The sequence below is a fragment of the Vespa crabro genome, chromosome 22 (genome assembly GCF_910589235.1).
Source record: "Vespa crabro chromosome 22, iyVesCrab1.2, whole genome shotgun sequence".
Classification (NCBI taxonomy): Eukaryota; Metazoa; Arthropoda; class Insecta; order Hymenoptera; family Vespidae; genus Vespa; species Vespa crabro.
The window spans coordinates 45,001-65,627 of NC_060976.1; positions in this window are offsets into that span (position 1 = coordinate 45,001).

The following is a 20,627-nucleotide window of genomic DNA, read 5'->3' on the forward strand; positions in this document are numbered from 1 at the left end:
ATTAAGAATATTAAGAATTTTAAAAATAATAAGAATAATAGTAAGAATAATAATAATAATAATAAAAATAATAGGAATGATAAGATTAATAATTAGAACTATACGAATAATAAGAATAATAAGAATAATAAGAATAATAAGAATAATAAGAGTAATAATAGGAATTATAGGAAAAATTAGAATAATAATTGGAATATTAAGATTAATTTTAAGAATTATACGAATAATAAGATTAGTAATAAGAAGTAAACGAATAATAAGAATAATAAGAATAATAATAAGAATAATAATAAGAATAACAAGAATAATAATAAGAATAATAATAATAAAAATAAGTATAATAGGATTGAAAAGAATAGTAAGATTAATAATAAGAATAATAATAAGTATAATAAGAATAGTAGGAATGATAGGAATAATAAGAATAATAAGAACAATAATAAGAATTGTAATAAGTATAATAGGAATAATAACAAAAGTATTATGATTAATAATAAGAATATTAAGGATTATAATAATAATAATAATAATAATAATAATATTAATAATAATAATAATAATAATAATAATAATAAGAATAATAGGAATGATAAGGATACTGAGAATAATAATAAGGATAATAATAAGAATAATAAGAACCATAAGAATAATAATAAGAATAATAAGAACCATAAGTATAATAATAAGAATATTAAGAATTATAAGAATAATGAGAATAATAAGAATAATAAGAATTATAATAGGAATGATAATAATAAGAAGAATAATAATAAGACTAATAATAAGAATAATAGGATTGATAAGATTAATATGAATAATAATAAGAATAATAAGAACAATAAGAATAATAATAAGAATAATAGTAATAATAATAAAAATAATAGGATTGATAAGATTAATAATTAGAATTATACGAATAATAAGAATAATAAGAATAATAAGAATAATAAGAATAATAAGAGTAATAAGAATAATAAGAGTAATAATAGGAATTATAGGAACAATTAGAATATTAATTGGAATATTAAGATTAATTTTAAGAATTATACGAATAATAAGATTAATAATAAGAATTAAACGAATAATAAGAATAATAAGAATAATAATAAGAATAATAATAAGAATAACAAGAATAATAATAAGAATAATAATAATAAAAATAAGTATAATAGGATTGAAAAGAATATTAAGATTAATAATAAGGATTATACGAATAATAAAATTAATAATAAGAATTATACGAATAATAAGAAGAGTAGGAATGAGAAGTATAGTAAGAATGATAATAAGTATAATAATAATAATAATAAGAACAATATGAATAATAATAAGAATAATTATAATAATAATAATAATAATAATAATAATAATAATAATAATAATAATAATAAAAATAATAATAATAATAATAATAATAATATGAACAATAAGAATAATAATAAGAATAATAATAAGGATAATAAGAACTATATGAATAATTATAAGAATATTAAGAATTATAAGAATAATAAGAATAATAATAAGAATAATAAGAATAATAATAATAATAAGAGTCATAGGAATGAGAAGAATACTAAGAATACTAATAAGGATAAAAGTAAGAATAATAATAAGAATATTAAGAACTTTATGAAAAATGAGAATGATAATAATATTAAGAATTATAATTGGAATGATAAAAATAATAAGAATAATAATAAGAATAATAATAAGAATATTAACAAAAATAAGAACAAAAATAAGATTAAGAATAAGAATTATACGAATAATAAGAATAATAAAAATAATAATATGAATAATAATAAGAAAAATAAGATTAATAAGAACAATAAGAAAAATAATAAGAATATTAAGAAATATAAGAATAATTATAATAATAATAAGAATAATAAGAATAATAAAATAATAAGAATAATAAGAAGAATAATAAGAACAATAAGAACATTAATAATAATTAGAAGAATTATAAGAATAATAAGAACAATAAAAAGATAAATAAAAACAATTATAATAATAATAATAATAGTAATAATAGTAATAATAATAATAATAATAATAAGAATATTAATAATAAGAAAAATAATAAGAATAATAATATGAATACTAAGAATAATAGGTATAATAAGAGTAATAAGAATAATAAGAACAATAATAAGATTAATAATACGAATAATAAGAATAATAATAAGAATAAAAAGAATAATAATAATATTAATAAGATCAATAAGAATACTAATAAGATTATTAAGAATTATAAGAATAATGAGAATAATAATAATATGAAGAATAATAATAGGAATGAAAAAATAACTAGAATAATAAGAACAATAATAAGCTTAATAATAAGAATTATACGAATAAAAAGAATAATAAGAATAATAATATGAATAATAATAAGAATAATAAGAATAATAAGAATAGTAAAGAGAATAATAAGAATAATAAGAATAATAATAATAAGAATAATAATAATAATAATAAGAATCATAGGAATGATAAGAATACTAAGAATAATATTAAGGATAATAATAAGAATATTAAGAACTATAAGAAAAATGGGAATAATAATAATAATAAGAATTATAATAGTAATGATAATAATAAGAAGAATAATAATAAGAATAATAATAAGAATAATAGGAATGATAAAAATAATAGGAATAATAATAATAATAAGAATCATAGGAATGATAAGAATATTAAGAATACTAATAAGGATAATAAACAGAATAATAATAAGAATTTTTAGAACTTTATGAAAAATGAGAATAATAATAATAATATGAATTATAATAGGAATGATAATAATAATAAGAATAATAATAAGAATAATAAGAACAATAATAGGATCAATAATAAGAATAATAAGATTAATAATAAGAATAATAAGAATAATAATAAGATTAATAAGATCAATAAGAATAATAATAAGAATTTTAAGAATTATAAGAATAATTAGAATAATAATAATAATAAGAATAATAATAGGAATGAAATAATAACCAGAATAACAAGAACAATAATAACTTTAATAATAAGAATAATAAGAATAATAAGAATAGTAAAGAGAATAATAAGAACAATAAGAATAATAATAAGAATATTAAGAATTATAAGAATAATAAGAAAAACAATAAGAATAATAATAATAATAATATGAATCATAGGAATGATAAGAATTATAAGAATAATAAAAATAATAAGAATAATAAGAATAATAATAAGGATAATGACAATAATAAGAATAATAATAAGAATATTAAGATTTATAAGAGTAATGAGAATAATAATAATAATAAGAATAATAATAGGAATGAAAAAATAACAAGTATATTAAGATTGATAAGAATAATAAGTATAATAATAAGAATAATAAGAATGGTAGTAAGAATAATAAGAATAATAAGAATAAAAAGAACAATAATAAGATTAATAATAAGAAGATAAAAATAATAAGAACAATTATAAATTTAATAATATGAATTATAAGAATAATAAGAATAATAAGAATAATAATATGAATAATGATAAGAATAATAAGAATAATAAGAATAGTATATATAATAATAAGAACAATAAGAATAATAATAAGAATATTAAGAATTATAAGAATAATAAGAATAATAATAAGAATAATAATAATAATAATAAGAATCATGGAATGATAAGAATACTAAGAATAATAATAAGGATAATAATAAGAATAATAAGAATAAATAGAACAATAACAAGATTTATAATAAGAATAATAGGAATAATAGGAATAATAAGAACATTAATAAGTTTAATAATAAGAATAACAAGAATAATAAGAATAATAATAAGAATAATAATAAGAATAATAATAAGAATAATAAGAATATTAAGCATCATAAGAGTAATAATAAGAATAATAAGAACAATAAGAACAATTTGTAGAATAATAAGAATAATAAGAATAATAAGAATAATAATAAGAATAATAGGACTAATAAGAATAATAGAACTAATAAGAATAATAAAAATAATAAGATCAATAATAAGAATAATAAGAAGAATAATAAGTATAATAAGAACAATAATAAGATTAATAATAAGAATAATATGTATAATAAGAATAATAAGAACAATAATTAGATTAATAATAAGAATTATACGAAAAATAAGAATAACTAGAATAATAGTAATAATAATAATAAGAAAAGTAAGATTAATAAGAACAATATTAAGATTAATAATAAGAATTATACGAATAATAAGAAGAGTAGGAATGAGAAGTATAGTAAGAATGATAATAAGTATAATAATAATAATAATAAGAACAATATGAATAATAATAAGAATAATTATAATAATAATAATAATAATAATAATAATAATAATAATAATAATAATAAGAATAATAATAAGAATAATAAGAATAATAATAATAATAAGAGTCATAGGAATGAGAAGAATACTAAGAATACTAATAAGGATAATAGTAAGAATAATAATAAGAATATTAAGAACTTTATGAAAAATGAGAATGATAATAATAATAAGAATTATAATTGGAATGATAAAAATAATAAGAATAATAATAAGAATAATAATAAGATTATTAACAATAATAAGAACAAAAATAAGATTAATAATAAGAATTATACGAATAATGAGAATAATAAAAATAATAATATGAATAATAATAAGAAAAATAAGAATAATAAGAACAATAAGAAAAATAATAAGAAAATTATGAATTATAAGAATAATTATAATAATAATAAGAGTAATAAGAATAATAAAATAATAAGAATAATTATAATAATAATAAGAGTAATAAGAATAATAAAATAATAAGTATAATAAGAAGAATAATAAGATCAATATGAACATTAAGAATAATAATAAGGATTATAAGAATAATAAGAACAATAAAAAGATGAATAATAACAATTATAATAATAATAATAATAATAATAATAAAAATACTAATAGTAATAATAATAATAATAATAAGATTATTAATAATAAGAAAAATAATAAGAATAATAATATGAATATTAAGAATAATAGGTATAAGAGTAATAAGAATAATAAGAACAATAATAAGAATAATATTACGAATAATAAGAATAATAAAAATAATAACAAGAATAATAAGAATATTAAGAATAATAATTAGAATAATAAGAATAATAAAAATAATAATAACAATAATAACAGTAATAATAATAATAATAATAATATTAATAATAATAATAATAATATTAATAAGAATAATAATAATAAGAATAATAATAATGGGAATAATAATAATAAGAAGAATATTCGTAAGTATAATAAGAATAATAAGTATAGTTATGAGAATAATAAGAACAATAAGAATAATAATAAGAATAATAAGAATTATAAGAATAATAATAATAATAATAATAATAAAAATAATAGGAATGATAAGAATACTAAGAAAAATAAAAAATATATTAATAAAAATAATAAGAAACATAAGAACAATTATAAGAATAAAAAGAATAATAGGAATGATATGAATTATAAGAATAATAACAATAATAAGAATAATAATAATAATATTAAGAATTTTGAGAATAATGATAATAATAATAATAATAAGTATAATAATAGGAATGATGATAATAAAAATAATAATAATAATAATAATAATAATAATAATAATAATAATAATAATAAGAATAATAATAAGAATAAAAATAAGAATAAGAATAAGAATAATAAGAACAATAATAATAATAATAAGAATATTAAGAATTATAAGAATAATGGTAATAATAATAATAATTAAAATAATATTAGGAATGATAATAATATGAATAATAAGAATAATAAGAATAGAAAGAATAATAATAAGATTAATTATAAGAATATTAAAGATAATAAGAATAATAATAAGATTAATAAGATGAATTATACGAATAATAAGAATAATAAGAATAAAAATATGAATAATAATGAGAATAATAAGAATAATAAGAACAATAATATGATTAATAATATGAATTATACGATTAATAAGAATAATAAGAATAATAAGAATAATAACAAGAATAATAATAAGAATTATACTAATAAGAAGAATAATAAGAATAATAAGAATAATAAGAATAGTAATACCAATAATAATAGTAATATTAATAATAATAATAATAAGTATAATATGAATAAAAAGAACAATAATAAGAATAATAATAAGAATTATACGATTAATAAGAATAATAAAAAAATAATATGAATAATAATAAGAATAATAATAAGATTAATAATTAGAATAATAATAAGAATAATAAGAATTATAAAAATAATGAGAATATTAATAATAAGTTTAATAATCGGAATGATAAGAATAATAAGAATTATACGAATAATAACAATAATTCGAATAATTATAAGAATAATAATAAGAATTATAATAATAATAATAAGAAGAATAATAGAAATGAAAAGAATATTAAAAAGATTAATAAGAATAATAATAAGATTAATAAGAACAATAAGAATAATAATATGGATATTAAGAATTATAAGAATAATGAGAATAATAATAATAATAAGATTAATAATTGGAATAATTAGAGTTTTAATAGCAATAATAATAAAAATAATAATAATATTAATAATAATAATATTAGTAATATTAATAATAATTATAATAAGAATAAGAAGAACAATAACAAGATTAGTAATAAGAATATTAAAAATGATAAGAACAATAATAAGATTAGTAATAAGAATTATACGATCAATAAGAGTAATAAAAATAATAATTTGAATAATAATAAGATTAATAAGGATAATAAGAATAGTAATGAGTATAATAAGAACAATAAGAATAATAATAAGAATATTAAGATTTATAAGAATAATAAGATTAATAACAAGAATAATATTAATAATAATAAGAATAATAGGAATGATAAGAATACTAAGAATAATAATAAGAATAATAAGAACAATAAGAATAATAATAAGAATATTGAGAATTATAAGAATTATGAGAATAATAATAATAACAAGAATAATAATAAGTATGACAAGAATAATAAGGATTATAATAAGAATAATAATTAGAATAATAATATGAATAAGATGAATAATAGGAATAATAAGAATAAAATAAAAATTAGAACAATAATAAGAATAATAATAGAAATTATAAGAATAATATGAACATTAATTAGATTAATAATAAGAATTATACGAATAATAAGTATAATTAGAATAATAATAAGAATAATAATAAGAAAAATAGGAATGAAAAGAATAGTAAGAATAATAATAAGAACAATAATAAGATTAATTAGAACAATAAGAATATTAAGTATATTAAGAATTATAAGAATAATGAGAATAATAAGAACGATAATATGATTAATAATAATAATTATACGAATATTAAGAATAATAAGAATAATAATTTTAAAAATAATAAGAATTATAAGATTAATTAGAATAATAAGAACAATAATATGAATAATAATAAGAATAATACGAATAATAAGAACAATAAAAAGATTAATAATAAGAATAATAAGAGTAATAGGAATAATAAGAATAATAAGAATGATTAGAACAATAATACGATTAATAATAAGAATAATAAGAATAATAATAAGAATATTAAGAATTATAAGAAAAATAGGAATAATAATAAGAACAATAAGAATAATAATAAGAATATTAAGAATAATAAGAATAATGAGAATTGTAATAACAATAATAATATTAAGAATTATAAGCATAATGAGTATAGTAATAATAATAAGAATAATAATAGGAATGATAAGAATAATAAGCTTAATCATAAGAATAATAATAAGAATAATAAGGATGATAGGAATAATAAGAATTATAAGAATAATAAGGACAATAATAAGATTAATAATAAGAATTATACGAATAATGAGAATAATAAGTATACTAATAAGAATAATAATAAGAATAATAAGATTAAAAGAATTATAAGAATAATAATAAGTATAATAAGAACAATAATAATAATAAGAAGAATAATAGGAATGAAGATAATAGTAAGAATAATAATAAGAAAGATGATAAGAATATTAAGAATAATAAGAATAATAATAAGAATAATAATGATAATAAGTATAATAATAAGAATAATAAGAATAATAAGAATAATAATAAGAATTATAAGAATAATAAGAAGAATAACAATAATGAGAACAATAATAAGAATTATAAGAATAAAAAGAATAATTATTATAATAATAAGAGTAATAAGAATAATAATAAGAATAATACGAATAATAAGAATAACAAGAACAACAATAAGATTAATAATAAGAAAAATATGAATAATAGGAACAATAATAAGATTAATAATAAGAATATTAACAATAATAAGAAAAATAAAAAGATTAATAATAAGAATTGTACGAATAATAAGAATAATAAGAATAATAATATGTATAATAATAAGAATAATAAGAATAATAAGAACAATAAGCAAAATAATAAGAATATTAAGAATTATAAGAATAATGAGAACATTAAGAATAATAATAAGAATATTAAGAATTATAAGAATAATAAGAATAATAATATTAATAATAATAATAATAATAATGATAATAATAATAATTATGAGAATAGTAAGTATAATAAGAATATTCATAAGAATAATAAGAATAATAGGAATCATAATAAGAATAATAAGAATAATAAGAACAATAAGCAAAATAATAAGAATATTAAGAATTATAAGAATAATAATATTAATAATATTAAGAATAATAGGAATGATAATAAAAATAATAAGAATAATATGAATAATAATAAGAATAATGAGAATAATAATAAAAATTATGAGAACAATAAGAATAATAATAAGTATATTAAGAATAATAAGAATAAAGATAATAATAATAATAATAAGATTAATAATAGGAATGATAAGAATAATAAGAATAATAGGAATAATAGGAATAATTAGAATAAAATGAATAAGAAGAATAATGAGAATAATAATTAGAATAATAAGAATAATAAGAATAATAATAGGAATAATAATAAGAGTAATAAGAACATTAATAAGATTAATAATAAGAATTAGACGAATAATAAGAATAATTGGAATATTAATAAGAGTTATAAAAAGTATAATAATAATAATAATAAGTATAATGTGAATGAAAAGGATAATAAGAATAATAATGAGAATAATAATAAGAATAATCAGAACCATAAGAATAATATAAGAATATTAAGAATTCTAAGAATAATAAGAATAATAATAAGAAGAATAAGAATAATAATAAGAAAATAAATAATTATAAGAATAATGAGAATAATAATAAGAATAATAATAAGAAAAATAAGTATAATAGGAATAACAAGAATAATAAGAAGAAGAAGAGCAATAATAAGATTAATAATAAGAATTATACGGATAATAAGAAAAATAAGAATAATAATAAGAATAATAAGAATAAGAACAATAATAAGATTAATAATAAGAATAATAAGAATATTAAGAACAATAAAAGATTAATAACAATAATAAGAATAATAATAAGAATAATAAGAACAAGAAGAAAAATAATAAGAATATTAAGAATTATAAGAATAATTAGAATAATAATAAGAACATTAAGAATAATAATAAGAATATTAAGAATTATAATAATAATCAGAATAATGATAATAATAAGTATAATAATAGGAACGTTAAAAATAATAAGAATAATAATAAGAATAATAACAAGAATAATAAGAATAATAGGAATAATAAGAATAATAAGATCAATAATAAGATTAATAATAAGAATTATACGAATAATAAAAATAATAAGAATAATAAGAATAATATGAATAATAAAAATTATATTAAGATCAATAAGAACATTAAGAATAAAAATAAGAATAATGAGAATAATAAGAATAATAAGAACAAAAATAAGTATAATAATATGAATAATAAGAATAATGAGAACAAAAGTAAGATTAATAATAAGAATAATAAGAACAATAAGAATACTAATAAGAATATTAAGAATTATAAGAATAATGGGAATAACAATAATAATAAGAATAATAGTAGGAATGATAAGAATAATAAGAATAATAATAAGAATATTAATAAGAATAATAAGAATAATAGGAATAATAAGAATAATATGAATAATAAGAACAAAAATAAGATTAATAATAAGAATTATACGAATAATAAATATAAGAAGAATAATAATAAGTATAATAAGAATAATAAGAATAATAAGAATAATAATAAGTACAATAACAACAATATGACTAATAATATGAATATTGAGAATAATAAGAATATTAAGAACAATAATAAGATTAATAATAAGATTAATAAGAATAATAAGAACATTAATAAGATTAATAATAAGAATAATAAGAATAATAATAAGATTAATAAGAATAATAAGAACAATAATAAGATTAATAATAAGAATAATAAGAATAATAAGAGCAATAATAAGAATAATAATAAGAATAATAAGAATAAAAAGATCAATAATAATATTAATAATAAGAATATTAAAAATAATAAGAACAATAATAATATTAATAATAAGAATTATACGATTAATAAGTATAATAAAAATAATAATGTGAATAATAATAAGAATAATAAGAACAATAAAAAAATAATTATAAGAATAATAAGAATAATAAGAGTAATAAGTATAATAAGAATAATAATAAGAATAATAAGAATATTAGGAATATTAATAAGAATAATAAGAATAAAAACAATAATAAGATTAATAATAAGAATAATAAGAATATTAAGAACAATAAAAGATTAATAACAATAATAAGAATAATAATAATAATAATAAGAACAAGAAGAATAATAATAAGAATATTAAGAATTATAAGAATAATAAGAATAATAATAAGAACATTAAGAATAATAATAAGAATATTAAGAATTATAATAATAATGAGAATAATGATAATAATAAGTATAATAATAGGAACGTTAAAAATAATAAGAATAATGATAAGAATTATACGAATAATAAAAATAATAAAAATAATAGGAATAATTAGAGTAATAAGAATACTAATAATGTTAATATTAAGAATAATAAGAATAATATTATGAACAATAAGAACAATAAGAAGAATAATAAGAATAATAAGAACACTAATAATATTAATAATACGAATAATAAGAATTATAAGAATAATAATAAGAATAATAATAAGATTAATAAGAATAATAATAAGAATAATAAGAACAATAAGAATAATAATAAGAATATTAAGAATTATAAGAATAATGAGAATAACAATAATAATAAGTATAATAATAGGAATGATAAGACTAATAAGAATAATAATAAGAATAAAAATATGTATGAAATAGGAATAATAAGAATATTTAGAATAATAGGAACATTATTATGATTAATAATTAGAATTATACGAATAATAAATATAAGAAGAATAATAGTAAGTATAATAAGAATAATATGAATAATAAGAATAATAATAAGAATAGTAAGAATAATAATAACAGTATTAAGATTAATAAAGTATTAGCCGAATAATAAGAATAAAAAGTAAAATAATAATAATAATAATAATAATAATAATAATAATAATAATAATAAAAATAATAAGAATAATATGTATAATAATAAGAATAATAAGTACAATAAGAATAATAATAAGAATATTAAGAATTATAAGAATAATGAGAATAATTATAAGAATATTAATAAGAACAATAAGAATAATAATAAGAATACTGTGAATAATAAGTGTAATAAGAACACTAATAAGATTAATAATAAGAATTATACGAATAATAAATATAAGAAGAATAATAATAAGTATAATAAGAATATTAAGAATAATAAGAATAATAATAAGTACAATAACAACAATATGAATAATAATATGAATATTGAGAATAATAAGAATATTAAGAACAATAATAAGATTAATAATAAGATTAATAAGAATAATAAGAACATTAATAAGATTAATAATAAGAATAATAAGAATAATAATAAGATTAATAAGAATAATAAGAACAATAATAAGATTAATAATAAGAATAATAAGTATAATAAGAGCAATAATAAGAATAATAATAAGAATAATAAGAATAAAAAGATCAATAATAATATTAATAATAAGAATATTAAAAATAATAAGAACAATAATAATATTAATAATAAGAATTATACGATTAATAAGAATAATAAAAATAATAATGTGAATAATAATAAGAATAATAAGAACAATAAAAAAATAATTATAAGAATAATAAGAATAATAAGAGTAATAAGTATAATAAGAATAATAATAAGAATAATAAGAATATTAGGAATATTAATAAGAATATTAAGAATTATAAGAATAATGCGAATAATAATAATAATAATAATAATAATAATAATTATAATAATAATTATAATAATAAGATTTATAATAATAAGTTTAATAAGAATAATAATAATAATAAGAATAATAAGTATTATAATGAGAATAATAAGAATAATAACAAGAATATTAAGAATAATAAGAATAATAAGGACAATAATAAGAATAATATTAAGAATAAGAAGAATAATAAGAACAATAATAAGATTAATACTAAGAATTATACGAATAATAATAATAATAAGAATAATAAGAATAATAATAAGAATAATAAGAACAATAAGAATACTAATAAAAATAATAAGAATAATAAGAATAATAATAAGAATAATAAGAATAATAATAAGGATAATAATATGAATAATAAAAAGAATAATAAGAATAATAAGAAAAATAAGAAAATGAATAAGAATATAAAGAATTATAAGTGTAATAAGAATAATAATATTTACAATACTAATAATAATAAGAATAATAGGAATGAAAAGATTAGTAATAATAATAATAAGAATAATAATATGAACAATAAGAATAATAATAAGAATATTATGTATCATAAGAATAATAAGAATAATAATAGTAAGGATAAGAATAATAAGAATAATAAAAAGTATTATAATATGAATAATAAGTATAATAGTAATAATAATAAGTATAATAATAAGAATAATAATAATAAGAATATAACGAATCATAAGAGTAATGAAAATTATAATAATAATAAAAATAATAATAGGGATGATAAGAATAATAAGAATAATAAGAATTATAAGAATAATAAGAATAACAAGAACAATAGGAACAATAATAGGATTAATAATGAGAATTAAACGAATAAAAAGAATAATAAGAATAATAAGAATAATAATAAGTGTAATAAAATTAATAATAATAATAATAATAATAATAATAATAATAAGAATAAGAATAATAAGAATACTAATAAGAATAATAATAATAATAATAATAATAATAATAATAATAATAATAAGAATAATAATAATAATAATAATAATAATAATTATAGTAATAATAATAATAATAATAATAACAAAAAAAATAATAAAAACAATAACAATTATATCAATAATAAAAATAACAATATTAACAATAACAATAATAGCAATAATAATAATATTAACAAAAAAAATAATAATAATAAAAAATAATAATAATAACAACAACAATAATAGTAATAACAATAACAATAATAACAATAATAATAATAACAATAATAAGAATAATAATAATAATAATAATATAAATAATAATAATAACAAGAACAATAATAATAATTACAATAACAATAATAAAAAAAATAATAATAACAATAATAATAACAACAATAATATTAATAACAACAATAACAATAACAATAATATTAATGGCATTTATAATAATGATAATAACAATAAAAAAAAATAATATTAATAATATAAATAACAATAATAACAATAACAATAATAACAATAACAATAATAGCAATAATAATAATATTAACAAAAAAAATAATAATAACAATAATAACAATAATAATAAATAATAATAATAACAATAACAGTAAAAACAATAACAAATATGATAATAATAACAAATAATAATTATAACAACAACAATAACAATAATAACAATAATAATAATAACTATAATAATAATAATAATAATAATAATAATATAAATAATAATAATAACAAGAACACTAATAATAATTACAATAACAAATAATAAAAATAATAATAATAACAATAATAATAACAACAATAATATAAATATCAACAATAACAATAACAATAATATTAATGGCATTTATAAAAATGATAATAAAATTATGAAGAATAATATTAATAATAATAATATAAATAATAATAATAACAATAACAATGATAATAATAACAATAATAGCAACAACAATAGTAACAAAGACAATAATAACAATAATAATAACAATAATAATAATATTAATAGTAATAGTAATAATAATAAGTGTATTAAGAATAAAAAGAACAATAATTAGATTAATAATAAGAATATTGAAAATAATAAGAACAATAATAAGATTAATAATAAGAATTATACGATTAATAAGTATAATAAAAATAATAATATGAATAATAATAAGAATAATAAGAATAATAATAGGAATGATAAATATAATAAGAATAATAATAAGAATAATAGGAATAATAAGAATAATAAGAATAATAAGAACAATAATAAGATTAATAAGAAGAATTATACAAATAATAAATATAAGAAGAATAATAATAAGTATAATAAGAATAATAAGAATAATAAGAATAATAATAAGTACAATAACAACTAAATGAATAATAATATGAAAATTGAGAATAATAAGAATATTAAGAGCAATAATAAGAATAATAATAAAATTAATAAGAATAATACGAACAATAAGAAGATTTAAAATAAGAATAATAAGAATAATAATAAGATTAATAAGAATAATAAGAACAATAATAAGAATAATAATAAGAATAATAAGAATAAAAAGATCAATAATAATATTAATAATAAGAATATTAAAAATAATAAGAACAATAATAATATTAATAATAAGAATATTAAAAATAATAAGAACAATAATAAGACTAATAATTATAATTATACGATTAATAAGAATAATAAGAAGAGTGTTGAGAATAATAAGAACAATAAGAATAATAACAAGAATAATAATAATAATAATAATAAGAATAATAGGAATCATAAGAATAATAAGAATTGTAGTAATAATAATAATAAGAATAATAAGAATAATAGGAATAATAAGAATAATAAGAATAATAATAAAAATAATAATAATAATACAATTAAGAATAATAAGAACAATAAAAGAATAATAATAAGAATAATAAGAATAATAAGAGTTATAAGTATAATAAGAATAATAATAAGAATATTAAGAATAATAAGAAGAATAATAAGAATAAGTACAATAATAAGATTAATAATAAGAATAATAAGAATAATAATAAGAACATTAAGAATAATATTAAGAATATTAAGAATTATAATAATAATGGGAATAATGATAATAATAGGTATAATAATAGGAACGTTAGAAATAATAAGAATAATAATAAGAATAATAACAAGAATAATAAGAATAATAAGAATAATAAGAATAATAAGAATAATAAGATCAATAATAAGATTAATATTAATAATTATACGAATAATAAAAATAATAAGAATAATAGGAATTATAAGAGTAATAAGAATAATAATAATGTTAATAATAAAAATAATAAGAATAATATTAAGAACAATAAGAACGATAAGAACAAAAATAACAATAATAAGAATAATAAGAATATTGAGAACACTAATAATATTAATAATAAGAATAATATGAATATTAAGAACAATAATAAGATTAATAATAAGAATAATAAGACTAATAAGAATAATAAGAACAGTAATAAGTTTAATAATAAGAATTATACGAATAATAAGCATAATAAGTATGATAATAATAATAATAATAATAATAATAATAATAATAAGAATAATAAGAATAATAAATTGAATATTAAGAACAATAAGATTAATAATAAGAATATTAAGAATTATAAGAATAATAAGAATAATATGAATAATAAAAATAATAATAAGATCAATAAGAACAATAAGAATAATAATAAGAATAATGAGAATAATAAGAATAATAAGAACAATAATAAGATTAATAATAAGAATAATAAGAATAATAAGAACAATAGTAAGATTAATAATAAGAATAATAAAAATAATAAGAATAATAAGAATAATGAGAACAGTAATAAAATTAATAGTAGGAATTATACGAATAATAAGAATTATAAGAATAATAATAAGAATAATAAGAACAATAAGAATAATAATAAGAATATTAAGAATTATAAGAATAATAGGAATAACAATAATAATAAGAATAATAATAGGAATGATAAGAATAATAAGAATAATAATAAGAATAATAAGAATAATAGGAATAATAAGAATAATATGAATAATAAGAACAATAATAAGAATAATAATAAGAATTATACGAATAATAAATATAAGAAGAATAATAATAAGTATAATAAGAATAATAAGAAAATAAGAATAATAATAAGTACAATAACAACAATATGAATAATAATATGAAAATTGAGAATAATAAGAATATTAAGAACAATAATAAGATTTATAATAAGATTAATAAGAATAATAAGAACAATAATAAGATTAATAATAAGAATAATAAGAATAATAATAAGATTAATAAGAATAATAAGAACAATAATAATATTAATAATAAGAATAATAAGAATAATAAGAGCAATAATAAGAATAATAATAAGAATAATAAGAATAAAGAGATCAATAATAATATTAATAATAAGAATATTAAAAATAATAAGATCATTAATAAGATTAATAATAAGAATTATACGTTTAATAAGAATAATAAAAATAATAATATGAATAATAATAAGAATAATAAGAACAATAAAAAAATAATAATAAGAATAATAAGAGTAATAAGTATAATAAGAATAATAATAAGAATAATAAAAATAATAAGAATAATAATAAGAATAATAAGAATAAGTACAATAATAAGATTAATAATAAGAATAATAAGGATATTAAGAACAATAAAAGATTAATAACAATAATAAGAATAATAATAAGAATAATAAGAACAGGAAGAATAATAATAAGAATATTAAGAATTATAAGAATAATTAGAATAATAATAAGAACATTGAGAATAATAATAAGAATATTAAGAATTATAATAATAATGAGAATAATGATAATAATAAGTATAATAATAGGAACGTTAAAAATAATAAGAATAATAATAAGAATAATAACAAGAATAATAAGAATAATAGGAATAATAAGAATAATAAGAATAATAAGATCAATAATAAGATTAATAATAAGAATTATACGAATAATAAAAATAATAAGAATAATAGGAATTATAAGAATAATAAGAATAATAATAATGTTAATATTAAGAATAATAAGAATAATATTAAGAACAATAAGAACAATAAGAATAATAATAAGAATAATAAGAACACTAATAGTATTAATAATAAGAATAATAAGAATAATAAGAACAATAATAAGATTAATAATAAGAATAATGAAAATAATAAGAACATTAATAAGAATAATGATAAGAAAAATAAGAATATTGAGAAAAGTAATAAGATTAATAGAAGGAATTATACGAATAATAAGAATTATAAGTATAAAAATAAGAATAATAATAAGAATAATAAGAATAATAATAAGAATAATAAGAACAATAAGAATAATAATGAGAATATTAAGAATTATAAGAATAATGAGAATAACAATATTAATAAGAATAATAATAGGAATGATAAGAATAATAAGAATAATAATAAGAATAATAAGAACAAGAATAATAATAATAAGAATATTAAGAATTATAAGAATAATAAGAATATTAATAAGAACAATAAGCATAATAATAAGAATAATGAGAATAATAAGAATAATAAGAACACTAATAAGATTAATAATAAGAATAATAAGAATAATAATAAGAATAATAAGAATAATAGGAATAATAAGAATAAGAACAATAATAAGATTAATAATAAGAATTATAGGAATAATAAGAACAATAATAAGATTAATGGTAAGAATAAGAAGAATAATAAGAACAATAATACGATTAATAATAACAATCATACGAATAATAACATTAAAAATAAGAATAATATGAATTTTAAGAATATTGAGAATAATAATAATGATAAGAATAATAATAATAATGATATGAATAATAATAATAATAATATTAATAATAACAATAATAATAATATTAATAATAATAATAATAATAATAATAATAATAATAATAATGAGAATAGTTAGAATAATGAGATTAATAAGAACAATAATAAGATTAATAATCCGAATAATAAGAATAATAAGAACAATAATAACATTAATAATAAGAATAATAAGAATATTAAGAACAATAAGAGATTAATAACAATAATAAGAATAATAATAATAATAATAAGAACAAGAAGAAGAATAATAAGAATATTAAGAATTATAAGAATAATAAGAATAATAATAAGAACATTAAGAAAAATAATAAGAATATTAAGAATTATAATAATAATGTGAATAATGGTAAGAATAAGTATAATAATAGGAATGTTAAAAATAATAAGAATAATAATAAGAATAATAACAAGAATAATAAGAATAATAGGAATAATAAGAATATGAAGAATAATAAGAACAATAATAAGATTAATAATAAGAATCATACGAATAATAAGATTAAAAATAAGAATAATAAGAATTTTAAGAATAATGAGAATAATAATAATGATAAGAATAATAATAATAATGATATGAATAATAATAATAATAATAATATTAATATTAATAATAATAATAAAATTAATAATAATAATAATAATAATAATAGTAATAATAATAATAATAATAATGAGAATAGTAAGAATAATAAGAACAATAATAAGATTAATATTAAGAATTAGACGAATAATAAGAATAATAAGAATAATATTAAGAACAATAGTAACAATATGAATAATAGTAAGAATACTGAGAATAATAAGAATAAAAAGAACACTAATAAGATTAATAATAAGAACAATAAGAATAATTATAAGAATATTAAGAATTATAAGAATAATGAGAATAACAATAATAATAAGATTAATAATAGGAATGATAAGAATTATAAGAATAATAATAAGAACAATAATATGAAAGGAAATAATAATAGGAATAATAAGAATAATAATAATAATAAGAATAATATGAATAATAATAAGAATAATAAGAAAAATAAGAATAATAATAAGATTAATAAGAATAATAAGAACAATAAGAATAATAATAAGAATAATAAGAATATTAAGAATAATAGGATTAATAAGAATAATAAGAATAATAAGAACTATTATCAGATTAATAATCAGAAATATACGAATAATAAAATTAATAATAAGAATAATAAGAACAATAAGTACAATAATAAGATTAATATTAAGAATAATAAGAATAAAAATGACAGTAATAAGATTAATAAAAAGAATTATACGAATAATAAAAATAAGAAGAATAATAGGGATAATAAGAGTAATGAGAATTCTAATAATGTTATTAATAAGAATAATAAGAATAATATTAAGAACAATATGAACAATAAGAATAATAATAAGAATAATAAGAACACTTATAATATTAATAATAAGAATAATAAGAATAATAAGAACAATGATAAGATTAATAATAAGAATAATAAGAATAATAAGAACAGTAACAAGTTTAATAATAAGAATTATACGAATAATATGATTAATAAGTATAATAATAAAAATAATAATAAAAAAAATAATAATAATAATATTAATAAGAATAATAATAATAATAAGAATATTAATAAGAATAATAAGAACAATAAGAATAATAATAAGAAAATTAAGAATTATAAGAATAATAAGAATAATAAGAATAATAATAAGAATAATAAGAATAAGAACAATAATAAGATTAACAATAAGAATAATAAGAATATTAAGTACAATAAAAGATTAATAACAATAATAAGAATAATAATAAGAATAATAAGAACAAGAAGAATAATAATAAGAATATTAAGAATTATAAGAATAATTAGAATAATAATAAGAACATTAAGAATAATAATAAGAATATTAAGAATTATAATAAAAATCAGAATAATGATAATAATAAGTATAATAATAGGAACGTTAAAAATAATAAGAATAATAATAAGAATAATAACAAGAATAATAAGAATAATAGGAATAATAAGAATAATAAGATCAATAATAAGATTAATAATAAGAATAATGAGAATAATAAGAATAATAATAAGAATAATAAGAATAATGAAGACAGTAATAAAATTAATAGTAGGAATTATACGAATAATAAGAATTATAAGAATAATAATAAGAATAATAATAAGAATAATAAGAATAATAATAAGAATAATAAGAACAAGAAGAATAATAATAAGAATATTAAGAATTATAAGAATAATGGGAATAACAATAATAATAAGAATAATAGTAGGAATGATAAGAATAATAAGAGTAATTATAAGAATAATAATAAGAATAATAAGAATAATAGGAATAATAAGAATAATATGAATAATAAGAACAATAATAAGATTAATAATAAGA